The sequence below is a fragment of the Octopus bimaculoides genome, chromosome 26 (genome assembly GCF_046866305.1).
Source record: "Octopus bimaculoides isolate indiv1 chromosome 26, ASM4686630v1, whole genome shotgun sequence".
NCBI classification, from domain to species: Eukaryota; Metazoa; Mollusca; class Cephalopoda; order Octopoda; family Octopodidae; genus Octopus; species Octopus bimaculoides.
In genome coordinates, this window is record NC_142953.1 from 23,401,253 (window position 1) to 23,426,252 (window position 25,000).

At 33.6% G+C, this 25,000-nt stretch overlaps 1 protein-coding gene across 19 annotated transcripts in view; it reads left to right on the forward strand.

Annotated features, from left to right (window-relative positions):
• The window catches only part of LOC106883622 (calmodulin-binding transcription activator 2), an 859,097-nt gene that overhangs the window by 64,640 nt on the left and 769,457 nt on the right, over nucleotides 1–25,000 (forward strand). For all 19 annotated transcript variants that reach the window (XM_089342578.1, XM_089342567.1, XM_089342583.1 and 16 more), the window contains exon 2: nucleotides 15,144–15,227. The gene's annotated coding sequence lies outside the window, so the exon portion shown is untranslated. The remainder of the gene's footprint in view (nucleotides 1–15,143; nucleotides 15,228–25,000) is intronic.

Consider the following 25,000-nt stretch of genomic DNA (forward strand, 5'->3'; position numbering starts at 1 on the left):
CAAAAATGTTAAGAACAATGTTTCTGAAATAGCAATTATAGCATATATTTTTGGTAAGAAAATAAATTTGATGAAGATCAAATTACATTTTGTTATAGTTGTATACAATGGGTTTCCATTTCTGCTTTCTAGTTTCTAATTGGCATCTTTCATTTATATGCACACTCACTCACTCACTCCCCTCTCTCTCTCTCTCTCTCTCTCTTTCTCTCTCTCTCTCTCTCTCTCTCTCTCTTCTCTCTCTCTCTCTCTCTCTCTCTCTCTCTCTCTCTCTCTCTATATATATATATATATATATATATATATATATACTAACACAAACATAAATGTGCAAACACACACATACATAAGTGCACAAACACACAGAGACACACACATTTAGATACAGTCATTGTATCAACTTACTACAAACATTTTATTAATTTGAAGAAAATTTTAAAATTACAGTAATGATTGATTAGAATTTGAAAGCTGAATTAGCAGTTATTGATCAATTAACTTGCAGGCTAGATAAGATTGATGGCACAAACACAAACACGCAACTGATACAACGTCATTTAGTCTTGCATTCTACTCATTTATGAATGAAATTTTTATGATGTTTGTTAGTTAAAAATTAAGAACTCCACTGATTGATGCTTTTAATATCCAAGCAGTATCAATTGCTTTACAAAAGACCCTATTTGTTTCATCTTTTCTTATTAAGTATATGTAGCTTTAGAATTTTAATCGTTTTCATTTTGTTTATTACTATCATTATTACTGCTGTCATATTTATCATCCTTGCTATTCCAATCATTATTGGTATCACCATCATCATTAGTACTATGGTCATTGCTAGTATCATTATCACTGTGATCATTACGGTTATCATTATCATCATTACTATTATCATTACCATCATTTATTATCATTGCTATTATCATTATGGTTATCATCATTGCTATCAGAATAGTACAGTTTTCGTGAATCATTGTTTCATATATATAAATGTTTTAAATATTGTTTTTTTAAGCCAAAACAATGCAAGTTAAAAATATAGAAATACATTTCGATGCTTAATACTATTACCTAGTATTTCAGTATTTCAAGCTTATGACCCCTTCTTCAGGAAATCTACAGGGGAAAAAGGTGTTGATAGCCAATTTCTTTGCTCTGATCATTGCTATTACCACTATCATTACTATTATCTACTATGATCATTGCGTTTACTATTATCACTGTCAGTATTACTTTTATCATTAAGGCAGCAAGCTAACAGAATCATTAGTACACAGGGCAAAATGCTAAATGGTATTTCATCTGCCGCTACATTCTGAGTTCAAATTCCACTGAGGTCGACTTTGTTATTCATCGTTTTGGGGTTGATTAAATAAGTACCAGTTATGCACTGGAGTTGATGTAGTCGACTTAATCCCCACCCCAAGCTGCCCTTGTGGCAAAAATTTGAAATCATTATTACTATTATCATTAAGGTGTTGAGCTGGCAGAATAGTTAGCATGCCGGGCGAAATGCTTAGCGGTATTTCGTCTGCCGCTACGTTCTGAGTTCACATTCTGCCAAGGTCGACTTTGCCTTTCATCCTTTCGGGGTCGATAAATTAAGTACCAGTTGCGCACTGGGGTCGATGTAATCGACTTAATCCCTTTGTCTGTCCTTGTTTGTCCTCTCTATGTTTAGCCCCTTGTGGGCAATAAAGAAATAAGAATAGTTAGCATGCCAAGCAAAATGCTTAGTGGTATTTTGCCTGTCACCATGTTCTGAGTTCAAATTCTGTCGAGGTTGACTTCCTTTCATCCTTTTGGGATTGATAAATTAAGTATCAGTCAAGTACTGGGGTCAGTGTAATTGAGAAGTCCCCTCCCCCAAAATTACAGGCCTTGTGCCTTTAGTAGAGAGGATTATTACCATTATCATCAATGCTATTGTCACCGTTTTTGATTTTATAAACTCATAAGACCACAATCTGCTGTTTACAGTTCAAAATCTCTTTGAACAAATTGATTTCTTTTTATTCTGCACTTCTATTTGCAAAATCTAGCTTCAAAGTAAATTTTCTGTAGTCAGTAAAGCTCTTCAATAAAACAGCAACATTTCTTTCAACAAACCCCCTGCCCACTTTACAATGGGAGATTGCAGTTTTTTAAACTTTTCAGCATCATGCCCACATTTATATTCAGAGCTAGAGAATAAAAATTTGATCAAATAAAAGTATTTACCTGCTATTTTTGTGCCTTCGATATGTCAGTCGAGCCAGAGTAGACTAAGGCTACACAATAACAACAATTTTGATTTGTGGTCAATTAGATTCACTCCAACCAGAGTTTGTGAATGTTGCTATAAATTTATGCCATTCTTTTCAGCAACTTTTAGTCATTTTACATTATCAAAACCACAGAAACAGTATTATCATGAGACAGTGAAAGTTCAATTTATATTACAATTGTGTTGAAGAGAAAAAGCCTGTATTTTAAAGTTATTTACCATTTTTCATATCTATTCTATCTATATTTTCACTAGTAACATATTAGGTTTGTTTTTATTAAACTTCTTTCATCTCTGAGAGATTTCTTTTAACATTTTTGATAGTTTCCATTAAAAAAAAACAATAACAGCAGTTCTTTAGTATTTTTTTTTTCTTGATCTAGAGCCATTTACTATTTCGATAGCTATGATATGCCAGTTATGTTAACTACATCATATTGTTTTTCACCCAGTTTTACGATATATATTCTTGTTGTTAGAGTTGTAGCGGTTGTTTTTGTTTCTAAATTCACACACGCTTGTTTTCAAAGATTTTTTATCTGGTGTAATTCTGAGAAAGAAACACATACAAAGTAGATTAATCTATTATTAATCAATATGGTCTAAACACCGTGGTTGATCTTATGGATTCCCAATTATCCTCTTAGCCTTTTGAATAGTTTTATTGACATGTGCCACTTTAAGATAATAATGTACGCTACTGCTCACTTGATAGACTTTAGAGAAAGAAGAAATATTTTCTTATGTATGTATATTTAATATGTGAACATTGTAAGAAAACAATCTTGTAAATTTGTAACAACAAATAAAATATGTTCATTTTGTATTCCATTTGATGTGCAAGTACAGATCTCTAGTTTCTGATGTCTTCTGTTCATATTTCTAGTGATTTAGAGTTTGTAGCTTTCTGTTTTCTGAACACATAAAAATGTAAGCTTGTAGTCTTAATCAGAATTAACTATTTATTTCCTGAACAGTTAATGTTTTTGCCAAGAACTTGTAATATCATGTTGAGTCTGACCCCAATATGTGCAAATATCAGTTCATTTAATTGTAATTGTTACCATGTTTAACCCTTTAGCATTCAGATTGCTCTGTCAAATCTTATGCTATTTAATTACATTGTTTTGAATTAATCATGCAATATCTTGCAGCTTTGAGGATTTAATGATGGGATTGTTTATTTTTAGAATAACACTGTTGGGTAGGTGTGAGAGGCTGGATCTAGCTGGTTTGAACACAATACAGGTAGAATATTTGGGCTGGATATGGCCAGTTGAAATGCTAAAGAGTTAAGGCAGTGAGCTAGCAGGACCATTAATGTATTGGACAAAATGCTCAGCAGACTTTTTTTTGGCTCTTTACACTCTAAGTTTTTTGCTGACATTGACTTTGCCTTTCATCCTTTTGGGGGGTCAGTAAAACTGGTACCAGTTGAGCACTGGGGTTGATGTAATCAACTGAACCCTCCCTCTGAAATTGCTGGCCTTATGCCAGAATTTGAAACCATTATTTTTCACATTTGTTTGAAATGATTGGGAAATTTAAGTGTTCATTTACCAAATTGAGCTCTGAATAATTCAAAGGTTGCTAACCCTTTCATGACCATATTCCTGTTGAAATACACTGCCTTTGTTTCAATTAATTTTGAAAATAAAGAATCCAATAAAATCACTTTGCAGTTATTAAGCTGGATTTTGAAACATAGATTAACATGAAACTTTAAAAGAAGGTTTTAATTTAAATCGCTTTAAAACAAGAAGTTTTATCATAGAACTAAAAGTGGTGTCAGGCCAGTGGTATCAAGAGGGAGGGTTAATGGTAGTCTTATAAACATAATGTATTTGATATCTCCATCCTTGCTTCTATAGAAATTTACAGTTTGCAGGTGTTTCAAACAATCAGATGAATTTTTTTTTCTCTCCAATTTTCCTGCAGTTTAAAGTTGTGAAAATGTGTCAGCCTCTGAAGAACTATAGTATTAGAAAAGTGTACAAATTATAGTTGCAAACTTAAAATTATTGACTTAAATAAAATATTATGTTCAATTTTTATACAGATTTTTATTACATACATTAACAATTTACATAACAAAGAGTAAATAATGTATAGAGGTTTCATATAATTGCTATTAATATCGTCTAAAAAAAAATCTTAATCAGTTAAAAAATGAAAGGTAAGTAAAAAAAATGTAAGCACTGCTTTCAGTTTCAATGATAACTAAAAATGCGAATAAGAAGCAAAAATAGACTGAGAAAGTTTTCATTCTATTTAAAAATTTTTTATTATTATTTTATTAAATCTGTTTCATAAGTTTATTAATTTTGCTTCGGTTGTAATGTGAACCTTCCAAACAGTTTGTTGAATTATATAAAAGCTTACTATTTCTAAGAACAATAATGTTTTACCTTCTACAGTTATGTGTCTGGTGAAATATTGTATTGTTTAGCGATCTGTAACGGAAAAATTAGTAATTGTTCTGAATAAAGTCAGATCTTTCCGACAGCTATAACCATAAATTTGAGCCATTTGGTTTCAATAATACATCATTATGGAAAGATATTAAGTACAAATTAGTGACTTGACTTTATTGGATGAAAGAAATAATGGTAATGTCTTTCAATTGAGTTTATTTTTGAGTGTGTGTGTGTGTGTGTGTTTGCAAAAGACAAATTTATTTAAAAAAAAAAAACCTTATAAAATGGTATTTACGAAATAATTTTATGTAAAGAAAGCAGCAGACTACATTATTTTCTCTCTTACACCTTCCTTCCTTTTCACATTCTCTAACAAGTAAATGATGCTGCAGTAAATTGTCTCTAAAAGAGAACAGGCATGGCCATGTGGTAAAGAGGTTAGCTTTGCAATGATGTGGTTCAGAGTTAAAACCCACAGCATGGTAGTTTGGAAAGATGTTTCCTTGCCTAACCTCAGATTGACCAATGACTTGTGAATGAATTTGGTGGATGGAAACTAATGGAGAAACCCTATAATTTGTGTGTGTACAAACAGCAATTTATATATATACATCATCATTTAACATTCACTTTTCCATGCTTTCATGGGTCATTCAGAATTTGTCAAAGCAAATCATTATGGTGTATACATATACATATATTTGTATTTATATATATAAGTAATTATTCAGACTTTGGGTATATGTCTATTAGTATGCCGATTAAAGCACTTTCACTGTTTGGGCTACCTGATGTCATCCACAGTTACAGTATAATTTCCACTAGATCTACATCAAGAATTCCACAGTGTTCATTTGGTTTATAATTGAGGGACAGCTGCAGGATGGGTTGAAATGATTGTCACATTAAAGATTCATACCAAATTCATTTTCTGTTTCCCTCATCAATCATAAACCAAATGAACACTGGGGAATTCCTGATGTAGATCTAGTGGAAATTATACCGTAACTGTGGATGACATCAGGTAGCCCAAACGGTGAAAGTGCTTTAATCGGCATACTAATAGACATATACCCGAAGTCTGAATAATTAACTTATATATATATAAATACAAATATATGCATATGTATACACCATAATGATTTGCTTCAACAAATTCTGAATGACCCATGAAAGCATGGAAAAGTGAACGTTAAATGATGATGATATATATGTTACAAGTGCAGGCATAGCAGCGTTATTAAAAAGTTTGTTTCTCAGCCATGTTGGTTTCAGTTTCAGTCCCCTTGCGTGACACATTAGGCAAGTTTTGTGAGTTTCATTGAGAGAAATCGTAGAAAAGCCTATAGTGTACAAATGTGCATACATGTATGTGTGTGTGTGTGCGTGTGTCTGCATGTGTATACACATACACATACACACACACACGTACTTTATTTGTGGATTAACAAGGCAGCTGATGGTTTGATGTAGAAGAGATCTCCACAGTTATTCTAGTGAACCACTTGGGAATGTTGGTACTTATCTCCAGTTGGGATGAGAATGCACAAGATTATGCAAGACTATACGGGATTTCCAAATAAATACACAGATCAGGGTAGGTAATTTATAAGAATATATTAATTGGCCCTGAATTTTTGCAAGAATTTGCATTCATCATAGATTAGTTAATTCCTTAATTATCTTATGTGAAAACACTCGTGCACACCCATATATATGTGGTGTGTGTGTGTGTGTGTGTGTAAACACGCATATCCAAAACTTATTCAGGTTGGATAGATGACAAAGTGGGTGAGGTTGAGGATCATGCTTGAAACATTGAAGTATGAATTGTTGCTTCTGCATGTATTGATGGTGGATGGGTAGACCCTCTGTCAGTGTAGGAGGTATCCTCAGTTTACGGAAGGATTTGAATTTTCCTGTGCTAAGATCCATATTAATGTTTTGGAAATTAACTTCTTTAAAGTTAATGCTAAGTTTAGATTGAGTTCACTAAATATTTTGCAAAGTTTCTTTCTTATTTTATTCATATTGTGTCTGCTTTTGTTATGTACTACTCCTAGACTGTCATCCCTGTATAACCTTATGTCAGCTTCTGTTTCATTGTTTAGGATATAAAGGCTAACCAGATCCACTATCTCAGCTCCATCATGGATCCCTATAGCAACATCAAATAGCTCATCTCCACTCTTTTTAGTATTATTATGAAAGAGCTATGGCTACCTTGCATTCATTATAATGTCTATATTGTTGTTAGTGACCATTGTAAAGTATAATTTATTAATCTTGAATGACTTTTGGAGCAGGCTTTTGGAGATCAAGGGGTAAATTCCATAAGTTTAATTTTCTTAAACCACTGAATGGTTGCTCTGCTACATATCCATTGAGGAGGCTCTGATATGTCATATGACATTTTCTAGTATAGATTTTCTAAAAATGCCTATATTGCTTTTCATCAATCTACAACTAGAGTTTTACATAAAATTGTCTTTATGGTCCTTCAAGGTTACAAAAGGTTTTCACAAGATGAGTCATTGCACTCTATTGTTGATGTCAAGTTTCATGGCTACATTTCTGTGCCTTGTTGTTGATTAAACTATGTCATAAGATCCATTTTTTGTATATGTTTTAGCTGTGTTATCAATTAGAAGTTGATGTATGCATTTTTTGTTTTATATGCTTTTATAAATGTGTTTGGAGAGTTCTTAAAAGGTTCAAGACATGTTTGTAATTTATGCTGGTAGTTATTGGAAGCTATTAGAGCTAAGGTTGAATTTAACATTTTTATCTAATCTCATGAGGTCATCTTCAAACCTATCTAAATCTTCAATATGTGGTGGATTTTGGTTAGACCTGAAACTGTAACTGCCTTCTGAATGAAGGTTTGTACCTTTATGAAAGAAATAGGCTTTCCATTTCATTCTCTTCAGGACATTTTCTTTCTTATCAATAAGATGCCTGATGTAGATTTCCATGGTGGAAGAGGAATTTTCTTCAGAGATGTTTTCTCTTCATGTTTTTATATGGTTTGTTTTGAGTCTATGTTCATATTTAGTGCTTGTGTGATATTTAAGAATGCTGGAAGTGCTGCTACACTAGTATCAAACAGGGAGAATGAGTGCTCAACACCTTTGCTCACACCCATACTTACAAGCACATGTGCATATGTATATATGTACATACATTGTCAGATGAAGTGTCAATTCTGAAAGATCACTGTCCTCTTATCCCCCCACTAGTAGACTTCATGAAAATCATCAACCACAGTATGTGACATGTTGTGCTGACACAGACTGCTGCCATTTTGCTAGGATTCTGCTTTTGTCAACCAGATTTAGTCAGTTTGTTTCTTATCACTAGTCCTCTACTGTGTTCTAAAACATTCCCAGCTAACTTACCTTTTTTAAAGACCTTAATAAACTCCATGACACAGAAGTGCCATTTACTCTATATATCTTTTTATTCCTGTTTAATGGAGTCTTTGATTTTTGTTAAATTCCCAGTCAGAACTGTTTGACTTAAATTGTTTATTTTGTTGGAAAGGAATGTCTCTCACGACTTCTCATAGACGATAAGTCTGAAAAAGATTTATGCTTATAAAAGAAATTAGATTTTGTACACATCAATCATCTGGCAAATAAATTATACAATCTTTTCAGAGACACTTAAGGTCAGATAGGTGTGACCTTATTTCAAATAGCAATGATTGATGTCAGTTTATTTAATCTTGTATATTATAGATACTTGCTTGACTCTTCTTAAGAAAATTTCAAATAGCTATGGCATGAATAAAGGGAAGCGTGTCTCGGATTTTACATTATTGTAGCACCATAACAACATGTGTTAGTAGAATTTAGAATGGAGATGGTAGGAGGATCAGGTGAGTGCTTCTCGGAGTTTGACTGAGTGTGTATGAAATGGTTTTGCTGAATGTGCTTTCTTATAGAGTAGTTTCTCTGTGTTTGTAGAGGTTTCACTACATTTGTGCATGTGTGTGTGTGTGCATGTGTGAATGGTGCAAGCACTGAGTAATGTAGAGTTTGCTGTGCAGTTTTGATTCCAAGTTAAAATAAATCTAGAGATTCAACCTAAGATTTTGACCCTTCAAAAAGGCTTCGTAAATATCCTTTGGTTTTTGGGTGTTTCAGAGGGTTTCATTTCTAAGTTGAGTGTCAAGGAGATGGCAGTCTTGTGAAATGTATCCCTCTATAACACTTAGACATCTAAAGATACAACATAAGAAAAGTGAAATCTTTCAGCTGATACTTGAAACTGGGTTGTGGGTATCTTTGGCATACTAGAACTTACACAGAAACACACACGACACACAGTAGGAGCAAATCTGATATTACTACTTGTGACTGATTCCACTAAACATGGGTTTCTCATTTATTAATGTCAGTGATTTACTGATGCCACTATTGCAAGAAGGTGAAAGTATTACTTATTCTTGAGAACACCTGTAATAGATTTATTTACTCACATCAAATAGAATAAGTGTTTCTTTTTTTCTTTTTTGCTTGCAATCTAATTTTTCTATTTCTGTTTATTTGTTAATTTATATTCTGAATGAAACTCATTGACCTAAAGCTCTTAAATACTGTGAGAGTTCTTTTATCTGATTACATCTTTACACAGGGTATTGAAAAATGATAGTGTAAATTACGAAATTGACAAGTTAGGATGATGCTACATTTCTAACTTATCATTTCTTCTGACACCACATTTAGTTTAACTGACAGAGCTGTAGCTCATCACTATAAATATAGCATTACCTTCATGCTCATAATTATCAACAACAGGAATATCATCATCAACAGCATTAGCAATTTCGGAACTCTCATCTTCCAGTGAATGTGCTTCCTATTTAGTTGCTTGATCTGTTTAAGATAACAGCCACCAAGATGACCGGAACTGATAGTGTAACTGTTATTATCTGCAGACACAGCAACTCTAGGCTGGTTCATGTTTTTCTCCATGTATATCTATTCCAATTAATGGAAATGTGTGACAATGTCTTATTCCCAAGGACAGCAACTTCTCCCAACCTGACAACTACTGACCTATTTCCCTCACCTTCATCATCCCAAATGTGATAGATAGTTGTAACCAACTCGTGTTGTCATCTATAGCTCTTCACCCTCATCAGTGACCACCAACTTAGATCTCTGTTGAACACCAACAGAGATCTACTTCCTGATGTCATTGGCCTGTGGCCTCTAAAACACAACAATCGCATCTTGTTAGTCTTGATGTTAGCAAATCATAGACCACCTGCTAAAGCTGCCCCATGTCTTGGATTATGCTTCATGGAGATAACACTACTTCCTTATAGCATGAATTTGTAGGGCCTTCTCTGACCCACACTCAAATATGCTTCAATGTCTGCTGAAGACTTCCCCATTCTTCTTTCATTAATGCTTTTTTTTTTTTTAATTCTGTCAATTCTTATTTATGGATAATATCACTCTTCACTTGATATCCTTTAACTTAGACATTATCCATTCATAGCTCAAACACATCACACTAGACATGCACTTCTTTGAATAGATACATTATCATTAAGCATCCACTTTTCCATGCTTGCATAGATCAGATGGAATTTGTTCAGACAGATTTCCTATGGCTGGATACCCTTCATATTGACAACCCTCACCTATTTCCAAGCTAACTGATATTTCCCTGAAGCTTGATATGTTTTCACAGAAGACTGGAAATGAACAATCTTGTTTGTATGGCAGTGATTCTCATTTACATCTATCATGTGATGTCTAGACAATGGTATGCACCAAACCACATACACATGTATATATCTATTTATCTGTCTATATATATATATGTGTGTGTGTGTAAAGAAAGTCAGGGGATATGAGATGAATATATTTATTTTAGCAGTTGATATCCATAAGATTATGATCATTATGCAACCAACATCATGAAAAAATAATTTATATCTTAGTGTATAATAAATTATTTTACATGTCTGTATTAGTGTATATATAGTACTATTGTACAAATTCAAGGTTATACCATTAAAAAAGGTTAGCTCTTCTGATTATAGAATATCATGGTTTCATCCATTCTTCAACTCAGTGTACACATACAGTCTGCAGTCTGTTGTGGCATGATTTATATGACTGGATGCCCTTCCTAATGCCAACCACTTTACAGGGTGTACTGGGTGTTTTTTTTGTGTCACCAGCATGGATGCATTTATGCAACACAGCATGAGTGCATCTTATGTGGTATCAGCACCTGCAAAAGACAAGCCTGTATGTATGGATGACAGTGATTTTACTTAGCTTGATATGTCTTATCAAGTACAGCAAATTGCCTCAACTCCTGGTCCTTTGTCATTTCCTCAGTGAGGCCCAATGTCCAAAGATCCTTTCTCACTATTTTGTCCCATGTCTTCCTGGTTCTACCCTTTCCACAGGTTCCCTCCACAGTTAGAGCTTTGTACTTTTTTATGCAGCTGTTCTCATCCATATGCATCACATGACCAAACTAGTGCAGTCGTCCCACCTCCTCTCATCCATGCTGCATCTCACCATACAAACCTTGAATTAGATTTTTTTGCCCAAACCTTTTCCCTGAAGACTGTAGTTTTCTAGAACTCTTTCTTTGTTCATATTTTCCCAGCAGATATTATCACACACAAGTTGATTAAATGCTATTGACCTCGTTAAAGTTGTGTAGGACTGGAGGGACTTAAAGCAATATCCTTCCTCATTAAATTCAATTGTTGTTGGTGAGATCAGAAAAAAATTGGAGCAAAACATCGAAAATAGCATTTCCAAAGAACCTCTTATACCCAGTTTTCCTCTTAAATCATTTACACTTTGTCATGCATGCACACAGACATTACCCATCCAACAAAGTATGCTAGCTTCATTTCTTTCAAACTTTTGAAAGCCCTCTGTAGTCAAAGCCTATGTTTCACTGCCATGTAACATAGCTTTATGTATACAGGAATCATACAATCTGCCTTTCACTCTAAGGGAGAGATCCTTAATTACCAACAAAGGTAAAAGCTCTCTGAACTTTGCCCAGCATGATGGTTGTAAGTGAACATCACCATCGTACAAGCAATGTTGTTCATTTGCAGTCTTCCATGAAAAACACATCTGGCCATGGTGAAATATTACCTTGCTTGGAAGCATGTAAAGTTTTCTATAGGAAGGGCATCTGACTGTAGAAAAACCTGCCTCAACAAATACCATTTGACTCATGCAAGCATGAAAATGTAAACATTAAATTATAATTGTGATGATAACTTGCATATACCTGGGTCAGCTTACATACTACAAATGCACATTTCATAAACAACATTCAAACACAGTTATGTGACTGATAGGAAAAACTCGACCACCAAGAGAGAGAGAGAGAGAGAAAGAGAGGGAGGGAGAGAGAGAGAGAGAGAGAGGGAGGAAGGGAGAGAGAGAGGAGGGAGAGAGAGAGGGAGGGAGGGAGAGAGAGATACACACTTTCTCTCTTTCTCTCTCCGCTGGTTGTATCCTCCATTTATCTTTTCTATGATTGCTAAAAAAATGTTACTGCTCCTCTAAATTAGCAAACTATATCACCTCGTCCCAAACTTATTTGATGCACCTCCTCTCATCCATGCTGCATCTCACCACACAAACCTTGAATTAGATTTTTTTGCCCAAACCTTTTCCCTGAAGACTGTAGTTTTCTAGAACTCTTTCTTTGTTCATATTTTCCCAGCAGATATTATCACACACAAGTTGATTAAATGCTATTGACCTCGTTAAAGTTGTGTAGGACTGGAGGGACTTAAAGCAATATCCTTCCTCATTAAATTCAATTGTTGTTGGTGAGATCAGAAAAAAATTGGAGCAAAACATCGAAAATAGCATTTCCAAAGAACCTTGCCATATAAATTTGTGGCAAGAAAGACTGGTAAATATCCCATGAAAATGAACATGTTGAGAATGAAGATGGATCATGTCAAAGAGTTCAGTCCACATGAAGGAAGTGGAAATGTCTTGACGCCACATTGGATTTGACCCAACCAAAGTAGAATGGGAGAAATATGTTAATCCCTGTCTACAACTGGTGAAAGTCCAAACCATGACTTACCTTTTGGTTTGCCCATTCACTATATTAAATTCCTGTAAGGTGCCAAGCTGGCAGAATCATTAGCATGCTGGCAAAATGCTTAGAGGTATTTTGTCTGTCCTTACGTTCTGAGCTCAAATCACACTGAGGTCAGCTTTGTCTTTTGTCCTTTCAGGATCAAGAAAATAATCGATTTACTCCCTCCCCTGAACTTTCTGGCCTTGTGCCAAAATTTGAAACTAGTTCTCTTGTTGATTGGATGATTTTAGAAATAACATTAAGAATGCACAATATTATGAGGGAAAAGTGGAAAAATTTGATATGAACATAAAGTAGAGGCATGGTTGCATGGATATCGAGTTCACTTCATAATGATGGGGTTTCAGATTCTATCTCACAGCATGACATGTTGGGCAAATGTCTTCTACTACAGCCTTGAGCTGACCAGTACTTTGTGAATGAAATTGGTAGATGGAAACTGTATGGAAGTCTATCATAAATATATATATATTTATGTGTGTGTGTGTGTGTTTCTACATCTGTATTTTCATATACCACCATCTGAGTGAAAATGTGATGTCATGTTTCCATTCCATGCAAAAAAAATGTCCTTAGCTCAGCACCTTTGAAGACCAGTGGAATAAAAAGTCCTTTACCTGAAAAATAATTAAGGTTAGTGACAAGAAGGACACCTGGCCATAAAACACTGTCTTAAAATGTCTCCCCACAAAACATGTTAACATAGAAAATCAGATGCAAGACAAACAAGCAAATGAACAAAATAATAATTAGTAAGGCAATATGGTTACAAGTAGAATGTTCATTATAAAGCCATTCCCAAGCAATAAGTTGTATGTGATGTGACTAGAATGCTCTTTATAAAGCAATTCTAAAGCAACAGGCTTTTAGGTGGAACTGGATTTTGAGGTTACATCTCTACATCTGATTAGCCATATGGTTATTCAACTACAAAAACATCAACCCCAATCATCATTTAGCAACTTGAAAGTCAAAGATATTTTATTGAGTCATTAATATTGCGATAAATACAGATGAAATAAAATTGAAAGATCTTTGGATTGTGTGTGTGTGTGTGTGTATAATTAATTTACTGTGAAACATTAATGAAGTTTTCTAATGGCAATCCAATACTTGCAGACATAATGACTATTTTAGTTTTATTTCAATAATTTTATCTCTGGAGACATTTCCATATGAAACTATTCCTTTTTATGAATTAATCTATCATTGGGTTAGAGAGTCCAATGCAGGCAATATTTTCACAGTTGGATGGTAACCTAACTGTGTTTTTACTCTGTTGTATTACCATTAAGGTGGAATTGTTGGCAGCATTCATTGTGGCTTGTTTCTGTTCAATTCATTAAACAACTATCCCTTTTAATTATTTTGTCTTCAACATTGTTCTGTCCTATTTAACTCTTCTCTGTTATATAACCTAGTACATATTTATTTATCAATCCACAATTCTTACCATATCATATTACATTTTAATTTTGCCTTGAACTTGAAATATTTGCTAATTGTTTTCCTTTTATATGGTAGATTTTATAATTAGGATATCATTCACAGCTTCCTAGGAACAACAACACAGTGTATTGTATTTAATGTTCAATGGAAATTCAGATTTTTCTTTTTTCTTTTTTGCAAAGACATTTAGAATAAACTCTCCTAAAAATTGCAATATTATTGAATACTTAAAGTGTTGAATATTATTATGCGTAGGAAATGTGAACTGTAAGAATGTGTTAGCCAATTGTTGAATCTATGTTCCTACTCTCAAACATTTTGTCATGTTTAAAAGTTAGTTACAGTCTGTCTTAGGCCTATTGGTGGTGTTTAAGTGACTGTGGGTACAAGAATTTTACCCAAATGAGACACTAGTCCATCAAAAGGTCTGACTGCTGGTATTCATTCACAGCTGAGTGAACTGAACCAAACTTGGACTTTAGTGTCTTATGCTGCTCCGACAGAAACTGAACCTACGACTTAATGATCTTGAACTCAACACCCAAACACTAGGCAATGTGACTTCACTTTCATCATATGTTACATAAAATTACTGCATCAAACTTGGTGGGTTTTTTTTCTTAACTCTATTCACTTTCATTGTATTCCTTGGGTACATTTGCTGTTAAATCATTAACTAATTTGCTCAATAAATCTTGTGTGTCTATGAAACTGAATCAGTTTAATACCTATTAGCAAACTCTTTGAACTAACAATTAGGAATCTGTCAGCATTGGCATTATGTCAGAGATTATATTTTTTTTCCTATCTCTTCGAATTCACAAGATTAACTCAGCAAAATAACATCTCATTTATAAAGTAACACTGAACCTGCTTTCTCTGTTCTGTAGACAAACATCTTACCAGTAAGGCCACTCCAATACCTGTACCGTGCAGATGAACCAGACTGCGCATCAAGCTGCATCATTTAACAGGTAACTGTCTTCTCAGATATTGTTTCTTCCATTATTTTCTTGCTTTTATATATGGAAATGGTAGATTTTTTTTCTCACAAAATTGATTTTAAATGGAATCACCACTTCCAAATACTTTGAGTGTGTGTATATGTGCATATACATGCATGTGTTTGTGAATATGTATATACAATCTTCCTACATTTCTCTAAAGTGAATAAAGATATGCTTTTAGAAAAACAACTTCAAGAAACCTTTAAATAATATAAATTGTATTGCAGTTGATTATAAATGAAAACTTTCACTACTTAAAACTTTAAAGTGAAAAAAAAAACCCCCTTTGCTTTTATTCTTCATATATTTCTATACAATGTGATGCATTATTCAATCCTTTTTACTCTAATTCTCTCTCTCTCTTACCCTCTCCCCTCACTATTCCACTCTCTGCATTTCCCTATCTCTGTCTTTCACTTTCTCTCTCTGTGTCTTTCTCTGTCTTTCCCTTCCTTAGAATACAACTTCCATTACATTTTCTAATCTTTTTCTTTAAATCCCAATACACATTTCACTATCCAAGTGATTACAGCTTTGTAATTTTCAGCAAGGGCTCCACTAGACAGCATGTAATTGTGGAATACTAAAGTAGCAGCAAAGGAAAAAAAGAGAAAAGAAACATGCTGAAAAATGTAGCGAGTGCACTGATATCTTAGACTATATGCAAGACAATATAGTTATTAAAAAGTGAGACAGAATACAGGTTTTGTACTTAGCATTATGAATGAAAGATGTGAGGTGTTCAATATAGGAAACTAGTTGATGTGAATAGTTGTGAATTAATCATTTAATAGAGGATAAAATGTGTGTAACAATGTAGTCATGCTGGCACCTCGACTATAAAGTGAATATATTTGGAAGTGATATTAAGAGCAGTTGGTAGAGAATATAGGTATGGCATAGAAAACTAGTTTCAGTTTGATTGAATTAAAGGGCTTATCAGTCATGCTCAAAGAAGCAATGATGGGAAGAAGAAGAGAAAGGAAAAATGGATTTAGATGTGAATTGGTGCCTTTTCCAATATAACAGGCGTGATATAATAAATTGTAATGGCATCAAGCTAAGTATGTCATTCATAGATATTATTTATCATTGTATACTGAAGGTGTTATTTTTTGTGATAGACATGTAAGCTCTATGTTCAATTATTGGAAAATCAAGGATGATTAGCGAAAGTAAATACTGGAGAAAGTTGAGGAAGTCTAAGTAGGTTTGGTTGAGTAGTTAAGGCATTCATTTCACAAACACATGTTCAATCCCTCTGCAAGACACCTTGGGCAAGTGTCTTCTATCATAGCTTCAATGCTTTGTGAATGAAATTTGGTGAACAGAAATTGCAAAAGCCTGTCAGGTGAGTGAGTGTGTGTGTGTGTGTGTGTGTGTGTGCGTGCGTGCTCATGTGCATGTGCATAAACACACACATGCACACATACATAAACACTATAATAGGCACAAAATAATCACTATGTATAAAACCCAGTGTCACTGTTAAACTACACTGCCTGTGGGTGCTCTGCAACTAATTAAAAATTATTTGGACTTATGACCAATGTCTGCATAAAAATAAATGACTGCCAAGTATAACCATATAAAGAAAATAAACATTTACATAAAGAAATTTATATAAAGAAAATAAACATAGGCGCAGGAGTGGCTGTGTGGTAAGTAACTTGCTTACTAACCACATGGTTCCGGGTTCAGTCCCACTGCACGGCATTTTGGGCAAGTGTCTTCTACTATAGCCTTGGGCTGACCAAAGCCTTGTGAGTGGATTTGGTAGACGGAAACTGAAAGAAACCCGCTGTGTGTGTATATATATATATATATATATATATATATATACACACATATATATACATATATATATATGTCAGTAAATGGTGGACTTGTGTTAACCGCACGTGGAGAGATAATAGGAAAATAAAAAATAGTAATAATAATAATAAGGGAGAATGCTAAATTGAAAGCATGACCAACCTCATTTATGTCCTCACATGCGCAGGTTGCCAACACAACTATATCGGACAGATGAGCCTCCCTTTGCATAGAAGAGTAGCAGTCCAAATAAATCTTCTACAACACCGCCAAATTCCACTGTGACCACATAGACTCTTTTGCCAAAAATAAAAACCCTAAATTCCTTATATTCCCTTTCTATCAATGTAAAGACAGAATCTCTACACAAGAAAGAATCAACAAGGAGAATCTTTTATAGAGAAATTCCAAATGCTTCTTAACATACAAACTCCTCGGTGACCATATTCTCTTCTCTCGCCTACCCATTGAAATACATATAAATTTACTTCTTGTTTCTCTAAGAACAGACATAAACTTCCTGTTGACAAAAAGTTCAGAACGCCAACTAAAGAGTATAAACCCTACAGAATTGTCTTCCCTTACACACACTTCCTGTTTTGACACCACACTTCCTGTTTTGACACCACACTTCCTGTTTAACTCATAAACTCTCAGCCTTTTTTAAGCACAAAACGATTCTTAATTCCATGCATCCTAATCTATCTAACAATTATCTACATGAATTACCATTGAACTTTAAAAACTCAAAGACAATATAATGCAGTGGTATATTTATTTTTTAAATATTTTTGTAAAACATTATTTTCATTTCCCCTCTTCTTGAAAATTTGCCATGCAATGAAAGCTGGTTAGAAATCCTTTTTTATCCACTTTATGTACTTAGAAAAAAGGTTAAGAGATGTTTCTTCATCATTTTAATACCAGCCCACCTGAGACTACATCAGCTTCTAGGAAACAAACTTCCAGTTTTAAAGTGATCTAAATTAAAACCTCCTCTCAAAATTCTTGCTAATTTATGTTCTAAATCCAGCTTAACAATGACAGTTACTTTACAGGCGTAGGAGTGGCTGTATGGTAAGTAGCTATAGGTGCAGGAGTGGCTGTGTGGTAAGTAGCTTGCTTACCAACCACATGGTTCTGGGTTCAGTACCACTGTGTGACACCTTGGGCAAGTGTCTTCTACTATAGCCTCGGGCTGACCAAAGCTTTGTGAGTGGATTTGGTAGACGGAAACTGAAAGAAGCCCGTCGTATATATATATATATATATATATATATATATATATATATATATATATATATATATGTATGTATATATATATATATATATATATATATATATATATATGTATGTATATATATATATATATATGTGTATGTGTGTGTATATGTTTGTGTGTCTGTGCCCCAACATCGCTTGACAACCGATGGTGGTGTGTTTACGTCCCCGTAACTTAGCAGTTCGGCAAAAGAGACCGATAGAATAAGTACTAGGCTTACAAAGAATAAGTCCTGGGATCGATTTACTCAACTAAAAAGCGGTGCTCCAGCATGGCCGCAGTCAAATGACTGAAACGAGTAAAAGAGTATTATTTTCAATATTGACTGAAACAAAGGCAGAATATTCCAACAAAACTATTGATAACAAATGAGTTAAAGCAATTAATTTTTCCTAAACTAGTGTAAGCACAAGCACTGTGGGATATATTCAGAAATGATAGCACCGAAAAAAAAGCAAGAAATGAGAAAATATGATATTGAATCAAGTAAACTATATACTTGAGAAGTGGAAACTTGTAAACTAAAGATCAGAAATGTTGTTCCAAAAAAGAAAAGTAAAAACAAAAGTTGTTTAGAAATAATCAATGAGGAATATTGAATGCTATGTGGCATGTCTTGATAGTAAATGCAAATAGGAGAAACCAGAACTAACTAAATAAATAATATAATTGGAAATATATAAAAATATTGAAATAAGTGCTGTTAAAATGGAATTTAAATTAACAAAGTGTCTTTTTTATTATTTTTAAAGCAAAGCAAAGTAGACTACAGTTGTTTAGAATTCACATTTAATTCATTTAAAGTGACTGAGACTGTTTACAGATGACAATGATGGTTAATGTAATAACGAGGCTGATTTGTATGTTTTTAGTGTCTCAGATGCACTCTTAGATTTATCTTAGTTTCTTTAGTGTTACAGTTTTGAGAGAGATATCTTTCTCACGATAATATGATGATTACCAACAAAGATATTCTGCATACATTTGAAGGCTATAAAACCATCAAATTGACACACAAGTTATTGAATCTGTTTGATACAACACATACAAGTAACAGCATCACTTTGTAATTGATAGTCTACCTATTTTTACATGGACAAATAAATGAAAAGAAGCTAACTTGACTAAGACTAAATTTGAACCATAGAAGAGTGAGCATTCAGTTTGTACTAGAAAATATTGATTGTGGTGCCCTTAGGTCTGTAGTGATTCTACTATTCATTGTTGGTGATGGTAATATTCCATATATGCTGTATGTTTGAGTTATTATTGATTTTACCCCTACTCTTCTTCCATTTTTAATTTCATAGTCCATCAAATAAAATAATTGTGAGTGGGGGTGTGTGTGTATGTAAGAAGAGTCTGATATAAATTTTTTTTTTTAATATCAATTCCATTAATTAAAAAAGAAAGAAGAAAAACACCGAAAGAAAATGGGATTAAGTAGTTTCCTTAGCAATTAAGTTTAATAATTGTGGCCAGTATTTCAGTATATAGTATAAAGTATTATGTATGAAAGGGTATTTCGATTACATTACGTTCGTCTTTTAAACTGTCTTCAGTTTTCTCTCGTGTTCTGCTCCTGTGTGTTAGAACATTATTGAACCATTCTTGGCAGTTATTGGATAGCTTATTGAATTCTTATGTTGGAAACACGTACGTTGCCAAGAGCATTGCTTAGTGTTTGCTCTTATTTACTTATTTCGTTCTGACCCTTTCACTTTTTTTTTTTTTATATTGATGCTCTGGGGTGTGTGCACATAACTGCTAAGCTTCAGGGGTAAAGCGGTTAGTTAAACTCTGTCTTAACTACTGTACATCATCAGTATATGTGTTTGTATGTACATGTGATATCTAAACACATCTCCAAATATATATATGTACACATAGATACATTCATACATAATTGCACAGACACAAGCACACACATGTAGGCACTTATACGCTGTCTCTCACTTTCTCATGCTCTCTTGCACATACATACATTCAACAGCCTGCTCTCTATAAATCAGTTCTCTAGTGAACATAATCTCTTGCATATTGTTCCAATTTGTGTGTATCTACTGCCAAACAAAAATGCTTTCCAAAAAGAAGGGATGTGTTTTTGTAAATTTTAAAAGATATATTTTCTTTTCCATTTAAAAAAAACAAACAAACAAACAAACAAAATATAACGGGCAAATTTTATCTTGTGACCTTAAATTAGCAGCTATTTAATCGTAGCTGAAAAGAACTCCCACTGCTGCTTCAGGGTTGAATAATTTAGCAGTATGAAGGACATTGAGCTATGATATACACACACACTCCAAATAATTCACATAAATGTTTCAATTTGAATAGTCTTCCTGTCCTCACTTGAATGATAAAGTAGTTGGGAAAAATCTAATGCAAGAAGAAAAAACCTGAATATCTAATGCAAATCAATCATCAGTCTCTACTTGTATTAAAAAAGTAAAAGGTTTTTAACCAGGAGTAGCTTTGTGGTAAGAAGCTTGCTTCTCAACCACATAGTTATAGGTTCAGTTCCACAGTATGATACCTTGGACAAGTGCCTTCTACTATGGCTTCAGGCCATCCAAAGCTTTGTGAGTGGATTTGGCAGAAAGAAACTGAAAGAAGCCCTTCATGTGTGTGTGTGTGTGTGTATTTGTCCACCACCACTTGACAACTGGTGCTGGTCTGTTTACATCCCTGTAACTTTGCACTTCAGCAAAAAGAAACTGATAGAATAAATACTAGGTTTAAAAAAAAATAAGTACTGGGTTAATTCATTCAACTAAAAAGTTCTTCAGGGAATTGCCCCAGCATGGCTGCAGTCTAATGTCTGAAACAAGTAAAAGATAAAATAAACTGGATATATATATATATATATATATATATATATATATATATATATATATATATATAAAATAATTAACTGAGTGGAAATCGAACTGATAAGTGTGTTAAATAATAAGACACTAAAAGAGAATGACTCTCCCCAGACATAATAAAATATGCTTCAACACATGAATTCACATAAAGAATCTTGCAAACCAAATACAAAAACTTATATATATATATACTCATGATATTGGTTTCAAATTTTGGCTCCAAGCCAGCAATTTCAGAGGAGGGGTTAAGTTCACTGGTCTTTATTTTATTGACCCTGAAAGAATGAAAGGCAAAGGCTACCTTGTCGGAATTTGACTAAAAATTCTTCAAGGTGGTGCCTTGGCATGGTTTCAGTCTAAAGAATGAAACAAGTAAAAGATACTGAATATGTATACATGTTCATGATATTATTTTCAAATTTTGGCACAAGGCCAGCAATTGCGGGCGAGGGGGTAAGTTGATTACATCAACTCCAGTACTTGACTGGTATTTATTTTATGAACCCTAAAAGGATGGAAGGCAAAGTTGACCTTAGTGGAATTTGAGCTCAGAATGTAAAGACATGAAATGACATAGGCATCAGAATGATGATGATGATTGTGTGTGTGTGTGTGTGTGTGTGTGTGTGTGTGTGTGTGTGTGTGTGTGTGTGTGTGAATCAGCAGAGATAGCAGAATTGGTAAAAGCATCAAAGAAAATTGCTTTGTGGCATTTGCCTTCTACATTCCATAATTGATAAATGAAGTGTTAGACAAAATACAGTGGGTTAATATACACAATGAAAACCCTGAGGGTACTTTTCGAATATGTCTGCAATCCAAAAGTGTCATATCACTCTGGGGAACTGGTTGTGGTTGTCAGTGTAACCCCTTAAACCTTTGCAATGTTCTTTTGTCTGAGTTTCTGAAATCTCATTGATTGTGGCAGCCAGCATCTTTTGGCCTTTAGCGAGATGTAGTGGAAAAATGAAGTGAATTCCTTTTAATTCTAATTTTTGCATATTTTATTTACCTTGTGCATAAGTGTAAAACTTATTTGGTTCAACACATTCAACTTTACTGGAAATTTTTTAAAAAATAAACATTATATATTTTGAAAGCTGTTTAAACACAAATAGATAAAAATGATAAATAATAACAACTGCACATTCTTTTGACTTCAATATTTTTACATTTTAAGAATATAATTTTTTTACTGCATTCTATAGTGATGGTAATTCGCATGAACCCCCCCCCCTCTCCCACCACAAAAAAACCCCACTCTAAAAGAAATAAAAACCCCAACAAAATCAACTCTTCCATTCGATTCTAGAAATAAGATTTAATTAAATTGAAAGATTTCCAGTAGAAAGCTTATGGGTTTACAAGATCACTTGCTGATAGGATGAGACAAAATGTCTTCCATGTGACCTTTATCTTGTTTTGTTATAAACTGAGCTTGAGTATATATGATTAATATTTTATAGTAGCAGTCATTGAAATTAAGATTAATGCTCACGCATGTGTTTGTATGTGTGTGTGTGTGTGTATGTGTGTGTGTGTGTGTGTGTATGTGTGTGTGTGTGTGTGTGTGTGTATGTGTGTGTGTGTGTGTGTGTGTGTGTGTGAAAATAATGATTCATTATTGTAGTTTTTTAGTTGATGATATATTTGATTATCAAGATATCATTTAGAGAATTTATGATACATATGCATGCACAGACACGTGTGTGTGTATGTATGTATTCATATATATATATACTTGTATAAGTATATATTTATGTATGCATAAATACTTGTGTGTGTGTGTATATGCATTCCATTTTCTCTTAAGCCTACTCCATGTTTAAGAGACTGATTAATTATTCAAAATTTCCAATTTTCACAAGGCTCTCCAACATTAATTTTTAAAAGAATATTCCAAAAAGAATGGTAATTCTCTCTATATCAGAAACGTACTCTATTTTAAGACAGTTTGATCAGTTTCATGCACAAAACTCCCAAACCCTTCAATCACTTTTGTGATTTTCTACTGATTAAAATATAATCTTTTCTACTCTAGGCACAAGGCCTGAAATTTTGGGGGAGTGGGATCAGTCACTATTAGATTGACATCAGTATGCAACTGGTACTTAATTTATCGACCACATAAGGAAGAAAGGCAAATTCGACCTCAGCTGATTAAAATATAATAGATATATAGTCACACACTTGTATATACATGTGTGTGTGTGTGTGTATATGTATGGTAGGTGCAAGCATATTTATGTGATTAAGGAGTTCACTTTCCAAACATATGATTTGGGTTCAGTCCCATTGTGCAGTACCATGGAATAGTGCAGTGGTTCCCAAACATTTTGGGGCTGCTACCCTCTTGGAATTCAGACCATATTCTTACTGCTCCCAACCACAGCAAATTCAAAATCAAATTTAACCTAATCAACCCATTATTTTGTTGTTTTTACATCCATTGCCCCCTTTTGGCCATCCTATTATCGCCACACTTTTCTTCAACACTCACCTCCTGGATCTTTCCACTGCCCCCGGGAGGCAGTACCGCCCACTTTGGGAACCACTGAGTTACTTCTTCTCTTATAGCTCTGGGCCAACCAATACCTTGTAAGTAGATATGATGGATGGAAACGGAAAAATGTTTGTTACATGTGTGTGTGTGTGTGTGTGTGTGTGTGTGTGTGTGTGTGTATCATTGCTATTATGCAAAAGTGTCATAAGTCCAAAACGTTGCTTTTTCAGAAAGTGAAAAAATAGTTTCCTAGTTTCACCATTCCATTTCTTTTTACATTAGCGACAACAGTTTCAGCTTAACAATACTTTGTTGCAGGTATAAAATCGTAACTGCACGCATGTATGATATTTTCAGTCATCGTATGTGGGACTTATTACATTTTTGAAAAAATGCTAGACTGTTGAACTACTGGAGATATGACAGTTTGGCCAAAAGAACTGGCTATTGCAAGAAAATTAAATATTGAAAAAAAAAAAAAACATACTGGGCCAAATTTGGACATATGATAGTTTAACACAATAACAACGATGTGTGTGTGTATGTGTGTGGTCGTGTGTGTCTGTTTACCTTTGTATTTCAACAATCACTGAACTATAAGCAATGACAGGATTGTGATTTTCCCTGTCATCAAATTGGCCACTGATTATGCAAATCAAAGTATTTTCAAATTCAGCTATTTTCACATTCAGAAGTTTTTCCTTGTAAATGTATAAAGCTATTTAATTATTTCAATCATCATCTTTAGAAATGTTTAAAAGGTTTTTCTCTAATTTTTTGTTTTCATTCCCCTTTCACACTTGAATATTTTTATAAGTTTTGATCTTCTTTTAAAAGTTAATAAAGGATGCATTGACTAACACTTATATGTATATAAAAAGACCATGTTGTATAAATAGGAAAAAAATGCCCGGCAAATGGTGTTGACCCTAGTTTATTTAATCAAAATATAGTTTCCATATTTATGCTGTAAGTCAATTTTCATTCATATGACCAAACCTCTAGACCATATTTACAAATCATACAAGACACAATATATATATATATATATATATATATATATATATATATATATATATATATATATATATATAAACATTGAAAATTCTAATTAAATGTTTAAAAGTGATTAAATTGACTCTTTCTTGTGTAAGTTATCAGATCTTGCTTCCGGAAGCAACAGTTATCATACATCATATTTGAGCCATATCTTTACTTGGCATCTACATTCTGTTTAATGAATTTCTTGATGGCATCTCTTTTTCCT